This window comes from Hypanus sabinus, chromosome 7 (assembly GCF_030144855.1).
Source record: "Hypanus sabinus isolate sHypSab1 chromosome 7, sHypSab1.hap1, whole genome shotgun sequence".
NCBI lineage: Eukaryota > Metazoa > Chordata > Chondrichthyes > Myliobatiformes > Dasyatidae > Hypanus > Hypanus sabinus.
The window spans coordinates 152,118,454-152,132,397 of record NC_082712.1 but is presented as its reverse complement, the minus strand read 5'-3'; the positions used below and the strand labels follow the sequence as shown (position 1 = coordinate 152,132,397).

The 13,944-nt window shown below is 41.5% G+C and overlaps 1 protein-coding gene across 2 annotated transcripts in view; it reads left to right on the top strand.

Annotated features, from left to right (window-relative positions):
* The first annotated feature begins 12,335 nt into the window (after positions 1-12,335).
* lrrc4ca (leucine rich repeat containing 4C, genome duplicate a) overlaps positions 12,336-13,944 on the top strand; it is a 1,033,148-nt gene continuing 1,031,539 nt past the window's right edge. For both annotated transcript variants that reach the window (XR_009513335.1, XM_059975961.1), the window contains exon 1: positions 12,336-12,945. The gene's annotated coding sequence lies outside the window, so the exon portion shown is untranslated. The remainder of the gene's footprint in view (positions 12,946-13,944) is intronic.

Here is a 13,944-nt window from a genome sequence, read left to right as displayed (position 1 = left end):
TGTTGTGGTATTTGGTTCAGTTGAGTTGCTGGTCAAGGGTCTACCAAGACTTATTGATAATTGGGGAGATGGGACTGATAATAGCTCAGCATAGTTAAGATACTGATTGTCAAGAGTAGATAGTTAGACTGTCTCTTGTTGGAAATGGTATTTGCCTGGCATTTCTGTGACAACTCCCCAGCAAATTAAGCAGTGTATACCAGAATGTTATTGAATGTTGATTTTTTCCCCTTTCAAGGTTCTTTTGAAGACCCTGAACTGCAGTTACTCTCTGTCTTCAGTTCTTTGCGGGAATGGGACTCATTCTTATGGCCTCATGACCGGCCGCTTTTTGATATACCAAGGATGCAGCCTAGAAGACTAGTGCACCTTTAGGGTGCCAGATTTTCGTGGCTCTGGAAATAGACTGATTCAAGGCCGGTGCCACTGACTGAAGCGTCACAGGAGAACAAGGAAGATCGAAAGCAGTGTGCTTTTTGTTGGCTGTGTACCCAGAGGCACAGAGCTCGGAAAAAGTGACACAACAGACTTTTAACACCATAAATCAGTGAGTTGCTTTGTTATGTCTCCCCTCTCGCTGTGAAATGGGGACATCTCTTTTTCCCTTATTAGGGAGAGAGAGACTGCGGTATGTCAAATAATGGGTGAGCTATTAGTCTTTGGGGAACTACAAGTCTGTGGGGTCTTTATTGATGATTCACTGCACGCTTGAGTGCTTGGTGGGGGACGCCAATGCTTTTTTGTGGGTGAGGGAGTGGGGAGATCATTGCCTTGCTGCTGTTTATGCATGGGTGGGGAGAGCTGGGGGGAGACTTTGGGTTTCTAACATTTATCTGTCATTCATTGCTTGCGGCACTCCTCTGTTTTTGTGGATGTTTGTGAAGAAAAAGAATTTCAGGATGTATATTGTATACATTTCTCTGACATTAAATGTACCTATTGAGGTCTTACTGTATGCAAACATGTACTGCTTTATTTGTTAGGGAACTTCAAGTGGAATGAAGTATTGTACACAACAGCAAACACCTCACCCCTGTCTTCTGAGATTAAAATGGAAAGAAGGTCATAGATTAAGCAAGTGAAGATGGTTGGGTGAACAACAATGCTCCAAATACATACTGTATGTGGTATTGAACCCATAATTTTTAAGCCAATTAATTAAATTTAGCCACCTCAAGAATCTCATTGAATCCTGGGAAAGACTAACATTAACTTTTTGGAACAATTATAAATGAACAATAAAAGCCGAACTTGCCACTGAATACTGAAGTCCTGCAGTTAAATGTGAATGTGGTGCTTACATCCAAGCGTCCAGATCCTGTCAGTTAAAAAAGTCCACAATGTCATATAACTCCCTTTTATTCCAAAGTGACAATCTGAAATTGTCAGGCCCCAACAATCACAACATAAAAGTTTTAATTTATTAGCTATGACAAAGAAGTAATTTTTATGGCAAAGATCATAATATTTCTGTGCCCTTTCTCTGTATAGTTAATGTGCTTCCTTTGGTGATTTGTACACCCAATCAAAAACAATATACAGGCTAAGAGATAGTTCATGCTACATAATGATATCAACTTGTCACATAAATATTGCATCATACCAGTCCCATGTCTAATCTTTATTTCTTCCATATGCCTGCTGGGGGCAATTAAAGGAACTGCATTAAACAAAAATATATACTTGAATGCTCATTTATTTAAATATTTTGAGTTCATTAGGGATCATTTGTATCTGATGCTATTAATTTAAGTCACAATCAAAACTAGAAAATGTCTTTACAAATAAGGATAAGAAATTCCAATATATTGACTTAGGAATAAATTTTTTTCCATTCCAATCGGAAATAAAGTGACCTGGAATAAAATGGAAGTCTGTGATACCTAACATTCTTGGTGTTAATATATCTCTGAGATTACCAAAATTATATCTTTGCTTCTGACTTGTTGATGTGCACCAGATACTATATTTATAAACCGGTTTCTACATATCCATCGAACAACCATAATGAATGCACAATGCAGACAAATAATAATGTTCTTCAGGTTCCCATAATACCTTTTCTTCCCTAAAACTTTATTCATAAAAATACCAGAGTTTTCTGTAACAAAGTAACTTTTTCTTAATAAAAATACACATTCAGTGCAGAGACCACTTTATTAAATACTCCTGTACATTAATGCAAATATGATATCCAATCAGTCAATCATGTGGCAGCAACTCAGTGCATTACAGCACACTGACATGGTCAAGAGGTTCAGCTCTTGTTCAGACCACATATCAGAATGGGAAGATATGTAATCATTTTTTTTGATTGTGGAAAGATTGTTGGTGCCAGGTAGGGTGATTTGAGTGTCTCAGAAACTGCTGATCTCCTGGGGTTTTTCATGCACAACAGTCTCTGGAGTTTACAGAGAATAGTGTGAATAACAAAATAATAAAACATCAAGTGAACGGCAGTTCTGTTGGCAAAACCATTATTGTGAGAGGTTCCTCCAAAAGGCCCAGAACTTTGTTGTAGCATTTGGAGACTTGCATGCCTCAATGGACCGAAGAGCTACGCTAGCTGGAGTCAGAGTGTTATGCTTTGGCTCTTGGTAGAGTCATCCATGCCAAATAGGTCATAGAGTGGAGGCCAGATTAAGAGTGGTCCACTGATTTTCCAGGTTCAGGGGTTCGGCTCAGGGCTAACAATCTTGGCTGGTCAAACAAAACTGTTATGGATTCTACCTCTGTATGCGATGGTATTCCCAAGTCTCCACCCCGGAAATGCATGACTGACAGTAAACCAAGAAGAAGCTACTGACACAATGAAGGAAGTCATGAATGGCACTAGATGGAGGGCCTTCAAAGGTGCTCTAAACACCAACAGTGTAATGAGCAAAAAAAGAATGGGAGAGAACAGAAGAGAATGGCCAGACTGGCTCAAACTGACAGTAATTCAAATAACCATGTGTTACGATATTGGTGTGCAGAAATGCATCTCGGAAAGCACAACATATCAAACCTTGAAATGGATGGGTTCTAGCAGCAGATGACCAGAGGCATACGCTTAGTGGCCACTTTATTCGTTATAGGAGGTGCCTAATAAAGTGGCTACTGGGTGTATACATAAGAATACACAGTGCAAAGCCTTTACATCTGCGGGCAATGCAATCAGTAGTGTTAACTTAATTTGTTAAACCAGATAGAACTGTTGCCACTCATGAGCGCCCTGGGGTGCTACGCTAATGCAAAAATTAAGTGGCTTCCCACTTGTCCCAGCCCCTTCCTGTCCAGCAGCAGAAGAACCATAGACCATGGACCTTCCCCACTGAGCCCTTGTGTTGGCTGCACCATGCTTTATTACATTTCTCAGCAGGTACTCCTGCAACCCGGAATCTGCAAGTGGCAAGTTCCTCTATGGAGATCTTGATGTGTTGGGAGATCAATGTGTTTTCGGCAGGCTAACCATGACAAGGAACCTTGCATCTTTCTTCACAAACCTCCCAGCCTGCAAAGGGAGGACCAGCTGTCTCATTCCTAGAAATAGTGCACTTTCAGTCTCTGTTATTCTACAATAGTATTGCTAATTTCAGCCGAAAGAATGTGTTTGATAGATGAGATGTTCTTTATTGCATTTTAGGGTGGAGGCAGGAAGAGTTTAGAGAGCTGGTGGATTAAGTAGCTGAGAAATACAACATTTAAAACATCGAGGTGAGCCACCAATGAGACTTGCTCCTTGGTCATCTCCGAGGCTGACGTATATAGAATATTCCAACGTGTCAACAGTCACAAGGTAGCGGGGCCGCACGGTACCCCAGGGTGGGTCCTCAAAGTGTGTGTGGAACAGCTGGCTGGTGTGTTTAAGGACATTTTTAATCTCCTGCTCTCCCAGTGTCTAGTGCCCTTCAGTTTCAAATTATCCATTATTGTCCCTCTACCTAAGAAAATCAGGTAGCATTTCTGAACGTTTGGCTCCCTTTCGCACTCACCTCAATTATAAGCAAATGCTTTGAGAGGCTGGTTAAAGGCTACATCCCCAGCATGCTACCACCCACACTGGACCCCCTACAATTCGTCTATCGATGGAACCAGTCTACAAATGACGCCATAACCACAACACTACACACAGTCTTCACTCACCTGGAGAAGAGTTATACATACATTAGAATGTTGTTTATAAATCATTCTCTTCACTCCTTTCTCCTCAGTTACTCTCAGTACTATCTGACTTGTTCAATTATGGTAAGTTGCCACCCTCTTTTAATGAGGCATCTATTATTCTTTTATTAAAAAAGGGTAAAGGCCCAACAGAGGCCTCATACAGGCTGATTTCTTTGCTTAATGTTGATGTTAAAATCTCAGCCAAGGTTTTGGCTTATAGATTAGAAACTGTTATTCCCTCTATTATTTCTGATGATCAAACTGGTTTTATTAAAAATCATTTTCCCTTTTTTTAACATTCGGTGTATATTTAACATTTTATATTGACCTTCAACTGGGATTCCTGAATGCGTTATTTCTCTTGATGCGGAGAAAGCAATTGATCGTATAGAGTGGAACTACCTCTTTGCAGTTTTAGAAAAATTTGACTTTGGACAAAGTTTTATCTCTTGAATCAAATTGCTGTATCTGTGTCCTACTGCCTCTGTTTTGACTAATTTTCAGCAATCCCAGTTATTTAACCTCAAATGTGGCACCCATCAAGGATGCCCTTTAAGTCCTTTTCTCTTTGATTTATAGAACCTCTGGCGATGGCATTCCAAAGCTGTCCTGAACTGACCGGGACCTAGAGGGGGGGTGTTGAGCATAAAGTTTCTCTTTATGCTGATGATTTATTACTTTTTCTTTCAAATCCATCCACATCCTTACCTCCAATGTTTTCACTTCTTGATCAGTTTAGCCAGTTTTCTGGCTATAAACTTAATTTACATAAGAGTGAACTTTTCCCAATTAATAAAGAAGCACAAGAATTAGCATTTCATGACCTCCCCTTTAAAATAGTTCATAATCAATTTACTTACCTTGGGATTACAGTTCCAAGGAAGTTTAAAGATCTTTTTCATGAAAATTTTGCCAATCTTTTATATACTACAAAACAGAGTCTGTCACAATGGTCACCTCTATCTATGTCCTTGGTAGGTCGTATTAATGTTGTTAAAATGCATGTTCTCCCTAAATTTTTATATTTATTTCAATCTATCCCAATTTTTATTCCTAAAACCTTTTTTGATTCCTTAGACTCTATTATTTTGTCATATCTGTGGAAGAATAAGCATTCTAGAATTAATAAAGTTTATCTTCAAAAATCTAAAAAAGAGGGTGGCATGACCTTACCTAACTTTCGTTTATACTACTGGGCAGCTAACATTCGTTGCACTACCTTTTGGTCTTTTATTCATAGCCAACCCAAGTGCCCTAATTGGGTGGCAATGGAGTTGAATTCCACTAAAGATTTATCTATTTCTGCACTTCTTGGCTCTGCATTCCCTAGTAGTTTGTCTCGACTAATTGTCAATCCTCTTGTCAGACACACTTTGCGAATATGGGCCCAGTTTAGGAAATTTTATGGTTTTTATGGTTTTTCCCTTTCTAGTTCTATCTTACATAATCACCTTCTTTTACCTACTATGTATGACTCAACATTCTATGATTGGTATAGGAAGAGCATTAGACATTTTGAAGATCTTTTTATCGATAATCGCTTCGCATCCTTTCAACAGTTCTCTACTAAGTTCAATCTGCCTAATGCCCATTTTTTTAGATATCTCCAAATTAGACACTTTATCAATCCTTTAATTCCTAACTTCCCTGAAATGCCCAAGAAAAATATTATGGATTTATTTCTTTCTATTAATCCACTGGGTAAAGGTTTAATACCATTTATTCGTGATAAATAAGCATTCTTACCCCTGTGGATAAAATTAGAATGGCTTGGGAGCATGACTTAAATATCTCTTTATCTGATGAGATTTGGGACTCGATTCTCAAATCGATTAATTCAACCTCTCTTTGTGCTCACCATTGCCTTTTACAGTTTAAGATTGTTCATAGAGCCCATATGTGCAAATCTAAATTATCTCGATTTTATCCTAATATTAGTCCTCTTTGTGATAAATACAAAAGGGGTGAGGCTTCTCTTATTCATATGTACTGGTCCTGTCCTAGTTTAGAGAAATTTTGGGAAGATGTTTTTGTAACTTTATCCTGTATTCTGAATCACCACTTAGAACATAACCCTTTAATTGCTCTGTTTGGTTTTTTGGGTGAGACAGATATACATTTGAGTTCGACTAAGTGTCGAATATTATCTTTTGCTTCTCTCCTGGCTAGATGTTTAATCCTCCTTAGATGGAGAGATGTTGCCCCGCCCACGCATGCTCAATGGTTTAATGATATTATGTCCTGTTTAGACCTTGAAAAAATTCATTATTCAATTCTTAATTCAGATATAAAGTTTCATAAGGTCTGGGGACCTTTTATTGAGTACTTTCATAACTTTCCTCTTAATTAAGGTTTTTTTTTCAGTCCCCTACTTACAGCTCTTTTTTTTGGTAGTAGGCATTAATATCTTCTGTTGCTAAGCGTATTTACAGTTTTGGGGGTTTGAATGTCCTGATTCATATTCTCTATATTGTGTTGTGGTTGGTCTGGAGTTTTTTTTTTGTTGTGGGGCTTGGGGAGGATACTAATTTTACATGACGTCAATTTGGGTGCTTTCTCAATTATCTTATTTGTATTATATTATTATTGTATGTTTATTTTTGCACTATATTAATTTTTTATTTTGGTTTGGGTTTTTTTTATTTGCAGTGTTGTAGAAAATGCATTAAAAAATCAATTAAAAAAAAAGAATGTTGTTCCACTTAACACCACAATTCCCTCCAGACTTAACAGGAAGTTCAGAGACCTTGGCCTGCACCCTGCCATGTACAGCTGGATCCTGTATTACAGGTGGTAAGGATGGGCTCCCTCACCTCTGCCCCTCTGAACCTCAACACAGTTGCCCCCTACGGTTCTGTCCTGAGTCCCCTCCTCTATTTCCTTTACACCCATCACTGTGTTGCCACACAAAGCTCCAATGTGCTGATCAAATTTGCAGATGACATGGCATTGATTGGCCTTATTTCTTGCGGTAACGAGACAGCCTACAGTGAGTGCCAAAAAAACAACCGCTCCCTCAACGTCCAAAAACAAAAGAACTGATGGTGGTTTACAAGAGGAACGGAGACAGGCTTGCCCCGATCAACATCAATGGGACTACAGTTGAGAGGGTGAGTAGTTTCAACTTGCTCAGTATACACATCACTGAAGATCTCACATGGACTGTACACACCGACAGTGTGGCAGAAAAAGCACAACAACATCTCTTCCACCTCTGGCAACTGAAGAAGTTTGGCATGAGCCCCCAAATCCTCATGACTTTCTACAGGGGCACCAAGGAGAGCATCTTGTCTGGCTGTCTCACTGCCTGGTACGGGAACTGCACCAACCTTGATCACTGGGCACTACAGAAAGTGGTATGGGAAGTCCAGCACTTCTGTGGATGTGAACTACCCTCCATTGAGGACATTTACAGCAGCAGGTGTGTAAAGAAAGCCAGGAAGATCATTGGGGACACCAGTCACCCCAACCATAAACTGTTTCAGCTGCTTCTGTCTGGCAAACGATACCGCAGCATTAAAGCCAGGACCAACAGGCTACAGGACAGCTTCTTTCTACAATTTATTAGACTTACAAATTCACATGTCTGTACATTGTGACAGAGCCATAGCGTAAAGGTTTTTACTCCCTCACATTGCGGGATGGATGTAAGATTTTAAATAAATTCAAATTCAATTCAAATGTAGTTTAGCATGAGAGAAAAGCAACTTCAATAACTGCTAAGATATACCTTTGTTGATGTATGATTGACGCATGGTGGGAAGGTTTGCACATTTGGACTGCAGCAACTTTATTCAGATAGGCAATTGATTCTTTTGTGACTAAAGTAAATTACAACATAAAATTTTATAAACCAAAATAAAAGATCTCATGCATATTTTTAAGATATATTTTAGGGCCCCAATCCAAAATTCTTCATGCCTTTACAATGCAAAGTGCTTGGAACTGAAAATAGAAAATGCTGGGAAACTTGAGAAATTCTGGTCAAGTAGCATCCATGGAACATGAAAAGGGCTTTAGTTACTGTACTTTCATTTATAGTTCTAAGGATATATCAATGTAGTCATAAAGAAGGCAAGACAGTGGCTATACTTTATTAGGAGATTGAAGAGATTTGGCATGTCAACAAGTACACTTAAAAACCCACTATAGTTGTACCGTGGAGAGCATTCTGACTGCTGTGGAGGGGCTACTGCACAGGACCAAAAGAAGCTGCAGAAGGTTGTAAATCTAGTCAGCTCCATCTTGGCACTAGCCTACAAAGTACCCAGGATGTCTTTAGGGAGTGGTATCTTAGAAGGCAGCATTGAATATTAAGGACAAGAGGTAGGAGATACAGAAGCCTGAAGGCACACACTCTGTGATTCAGGAACAGCTTCTTCCCCTCTGCTATCCAATTCCTAAATGGATGTTGAAGCTTTGGACACTACTTCACTTTTTTTAATATGCAGTATTTCTGTTTTTGCACATTTTTAAAAATCTATTCAATATATGTAATTGATTACTTGTTTATTTAATATGTTTTATTTTATTTCTTATTATTTTTTCTCCCTCTGCTAGATTATGTATTGCATTGAGCTGCTGCTGCTAAGTTAACAAATTTCATGTCACATGCCGGTGATAATAAACCTGATTCTGATGTTTTCCCACGTTTTATTAAAAACAATGTAATTTGATGGGCAGCTAGCTTGCAAAGTTCTATGTATTAAAATGTCCTCAATTTGAATGAAAGAAGTGAAGATGAAGTTAACTGTTCTGTTTTGCACTGGTGTAGATCATGCTGCAACTTCTGATGTCTGCATATCCATTGCCACATGCAACATTCTAAAAGCTATTGTTTGATTTGTCTTGTCCCTCCAAAAGCTTCAGTACTCCAGTGCTAATGGAAATAACAACGTAACAGTGAAGAACATGAATTAGCTGAACTTCAAAGGTTCGAGGTTTAGAGGTCCAACTTAATGTCAGAGAAATGTATACAATATACATCCTGAAATGCTTTTTCATTAAACTTAAATGTTAATTAGCCCCAGAACACACCCAAGAGAAAAGAATAGTATTAATGTATTCAATTATAAGGGACATTTTTCAAACTTTGTGTTGGTATTAATTAATGTCAAACTTACTTCTACTACAAATTTAATTTTTCAAATTCTTTCAGAATTTAACCATCAACAGGGATCTTACAATTTTGAATATCTGCATTATTTGATTTTCACTGCTTCTGTCTCAAAATTCCCTAATGTTCCTGTTTTCTCTTTTGTGGAATTTGGTAAAATACTGGCACTGCTGGGTTTAGAAACTTGAGGGTGTCAGTATCACGTCTCCACTCTGGATTGGATGAAGAAACCTAGTGTTCCTTGAACTTATCGCTCATGTCATAGATGCCCTGTAGAGCACACCAGCAGAGAATTGCAGTAAGTTATGGGATGGGAAGTGTTTGGAGACGTGGATGGGTTGGTTAAGAGATGATTTTTGCCGATGGGGATCTACATCTTTCTTTTACCACAGATACTGCCTCATCTGCAAAATGTATGCCTTTTTGTGAAACCTAAGAATAATCAGTAAGTTTATCATTTACTTTGTTAGCGGACTTTGTAAATTGGCAGACCAAGATTGCTTTAGGCTGAAAGAATTTTGGTAGTCAATTAATCAATGGTAAGAACTTTGGAAAAAGTCCATGCAATTTACTTTTGATTTTATGATAACAGGAACTGACCGACAGGGGCACTCTGGTGGCTAAATGCTGAATCTACAAACATATTAATTGGTAGGAATGACAGCATTCTTCTGAACATCAATGTGACTCTTAATCCTATATCATGCCTCTGGAATGGACAACAGTGCTTGAATCCAAGTAGTAAATTATAACTTCAGATATCAGAAAAAAATTAAACTGATACTCTGTTAGACTCAGGTCTTTTGGATAGTATTCCCTACCTTTTTGTCAATGATAAACACAAGAGATTCTGCAGCTGCAGGAAATCCAGAGTAACACATACAAATTGCTGGAGAAACTCAACAGATCAGGCAGCAACTATGGAGCGGAATAAAGAGTCGATGTTTCAGGTTGAGACCCCTCATCAGGACTGGAAAAGAAGGGGATAGAATAACCTCCTCATGCACTATGTGGCACAGTGGTATAACTGGTCATGTTACTCCTCTTAGTTCCAAGATCCTAGGTTTCATTTTGACCCATGGTGCTGTAACTGCAGAGTTTGTGACCACAAGGGTTATCCCCTTATTCCAAAGATGTGCTGGTTAGTTAGTTCCTGTCAACTGGCTTTAGTGTAGGTAGATGGCAGGAGAATTGGTGGAGTTGGTGGGTGTGCAACCTTATTCAATAAAAAGTCTAAATAGCTTGGTAAGTTATAATTAGTGTCAATCAACCTCTAAATGTGAAAAATGTTTTACGTATATGGAGCAATGCACAAAAGTTACTGGAGGAACTCAGCAGGTCAGACAGCATTTATGGAAAGGAATAAGCAGTCAATGTTTCAGGTCAAGACCCTTCACTTGTACAGGAAAGGAAGAGGGAAGATGCCAGAATGGCGATGTGGGGGAGCGGGAGGAGAAGAAGTACAGGCTATAAGATGTTAGGTGAAGCTGGGGTGGTGGAGGGGGAAGTACAAAGCTGGGAAGTGATAGGTGGAAAGGGCAAAGGGCTGGAGAAGGTATCTGATATGATAGTGCACCATGGGAAAAAGGGAAGAAGGAGAGGCAGCGGTGGGAGGTGATGGTTATGTGAGGTGAAGAGGTAAGAGAGGGCCCAGGGTAGGGAATTGAAGGAGGAAGAGGATGGAGGGGCATTGGTTATTACCGTAAGATGGAGAAATCGATATTCATGTAATCAGATTGGGCGGAATCTGAGGTGTCGCTCCTCCAACCCGAGCGTGAAATCACCATGGCAGTAAAGGAGACGGTGGAGCAACGTCGGAATGGGAATTGGGATCGGAATTAAGGTGTTTGGCCACTGGGATGGAGCTAAGGCGCTCAACACAGCGGTTCCCCCAATCGAAGTCGGGTCTCACCAATATACAGGAGGTCGCGTCGGAGCATCGAATACAGTAGTCAACCCCGACAGATTCGCAGGTGAAGTGCCCTGTCACCTGGAAGGACTGTTGGGGGCCCTCAATGGAGGTGAGGGAGGAGCTGGATGGACAAGTATAGTACTTCTTCAGCCTGTAGGGATAAGTGTCAGGAGGGAGATTAATAGGGAGGGCGAATGGACAAAGGAATCACGGAGGGGACGATCCCCACGGAAAGCGGAAAGTTGGGTGGGCGGAGGTAAAGTACCCGCAGAATACCTTGTTGTTTACATTAATGGAGGTTTCTCAGTTTTTGACCACCCCACACATCATGGGCACCCTTTCACCACAGGGCTATGGCATGAAGTTGCCAGCAGTGCTGATCCGCACGCTAGTAGAGTGAGTGAAACGCCGCAAACGGATCACAACGTTTGAAACAGCGGGTGCAGATTAAGCAGACCAACCTCTGTTGGTCCATGGAAAGAATAAAATTCACGTTGAATATCCGACGCGAGTTCTCGCTATCTGCGAATTTGAAAGAATTCGAGCGTACGGGCGAGGATCCCGCAGTACTCGGCGCATCCACGCCGTGGATAGGTTTCCCCTCGGCGCGGCGCAACGTTTACCATCAAGCTCTCTCAAGCAAGGCAGAGCCCCATGCTACATGCTGGCATTTAGAAATCAAGACACTGCAGCAAAAGGGGCTGTAGACTGAGGTGGAGGACAGGGATCCGATTGATCAGGATCCCCTTGCGGTGCGGGACTCTTACCTAGTGAGGTTAAGAAGCAGTTCGCCTCCCGCCGGGAAGAACACTTAGATGAGATTGAAAAGAATCCGGACCAACGTGATGTGAAATAAATGTATCAACTCTTTCCCCCATTGGAGTCAAAATACCTGTGATTAAACATAGTTCTGATTTACAAAATAAAAGCTGTCAAACGAACCACGACAAATAGTCACAGGGATAAAATAATCAATTAACATGAAAGACATGAAACCGTAGCTTGGGCTCATTAAGAACTGTTGCTTTGATTTTTAAACGGGGAATGTTAAATCAGCTCCAGGTTGCGCGGCTGCTGAATGATTGAAGTGGTAAAGAAATCACGATGTTTGTAATTGCCCAGTAATTTCATCTCCAGTGCGCAAGCGTCCAAAAGCCCGAACTGAAGTGTCGGCAGCGCGCAGCGAAGGGCCAGGTTAACCGCCGAGTGGCACTTATAATTGGTATTCCGCCCTCTTGTCGCCCACGTGAAGTTGGACGAGGGCTGAGCTGAGCGCAACGCTGCAGAACGCGACCCGAAGGCAGCACCCGGCTGGATGTGGCAGTGGGGAGAGTCGCATCGCACCGGTCCCGGGTCAGAGTGGCGAGGGGGTGAGCAGCAGGGCGATTCTTCCACCACCACCCTCTTCCTCCTCCTGTAGTGGAATGACTCTGGTGATAACAAGCATGGGATGAGCTTGGATTGGGATGCAAAGGTTATCAACCGTTTGAATTTCAGAAACACTTTCCCCTTCCACGTCCGTGGGGGGGGGGGGGGGGGGGACGAGCCGCCGGTCTGAGCATCTGCAACAGTGCACGGGAAACTGGAGGCTTCCTGCTCCCAGTCAACTAGCCAGCAAACAAGCGTCATCAGTTACTTAACTTAAAATATCTTGGCAAAACCGCAAGCAACCATCCTTTAACGATTTGTGAAGTGGTGGAGTAGACGGCTATCGTTCATGGTTTTGTGAATGTATGTGTGAGGGGGGACTATCAGGATTATTCGCTCGATGGTAAGTTGGTGAGTTTTACTTTTTCTTCTCTATTCTGTAAGTGTACTGATATTTTAAGTAAATATAATAATCGGTACGATGATTCTGTGAATCCTTTATAGGCAAGTGCTTTAAGCTAGGCTGACTCTAATATTGCTGTCAAATGAGATCTGGCTGATTGTACCGTTACTAATTCACGGCGGATGAGTCGGTGTTACACACCAGCAAACTTTTATTTTTCTGTGCATATAGAAGTGGGAGGTTTTGCATTAAATGCTTCGAATAGATCATGCGCTCGGTTTTGGGAGACTGGCCGTCATTTCTGATTTGCTCGGAGTAGTTTTGCGCCTGCTGGCAAAGTCAGTCGATTCCTTCTGGCAAAGGCTCCAGAGAGGGGACAACTTGGAAAATTGCCTGCATTCTTTCACTGGCACGGCAGCACCCGATCTGCCGCTTCGTTGCATGAACTGTGCAGCTTTCGGCTTGGAACAGGACCAGATCGGTTTAAAACCTCATCCCCGCATCAGCGCCTACCGCCACGCACGGGCTGTTAGCGCAGGTCTGCAGCGCTCGTCAGTGGCACTGATAGGGGGCCACGTATTAGAAACCCCGCTCTGTGGTGTGATTGCAGCAAGTTATGTTGCTGAGCCGCTGCTGCCGGTGGGTTCGGCGAGCCGTCCGCTGCTGTCTGCCTCGGCGGTACTCGGGTCTTTGCGAAGAGCTTGAGAGCCCCCAGTGGTGAACGCGCGTGAAGCAAGTGGCACTTTGCATTTCTTCCCACCCGTAGGTATAGCTGATTTAACCATTTAACTCTACGTGTCAGTTTTGAATTCTCCTTTCCGCAGTTTTACGTGTGTGTGTGTGTGTAGCGCTTACATGCACTCAGTAGTATTCGGTACGGGAGGCACCCAACATTGCACACACAAATACAGAGATGGCATGAGAATAGAACGATGCGCTGCTGGAAGCCATCAATGGGCCCGTCCAACTTCTGCTTAATCTTTGCCCAAGCCTTTCAAT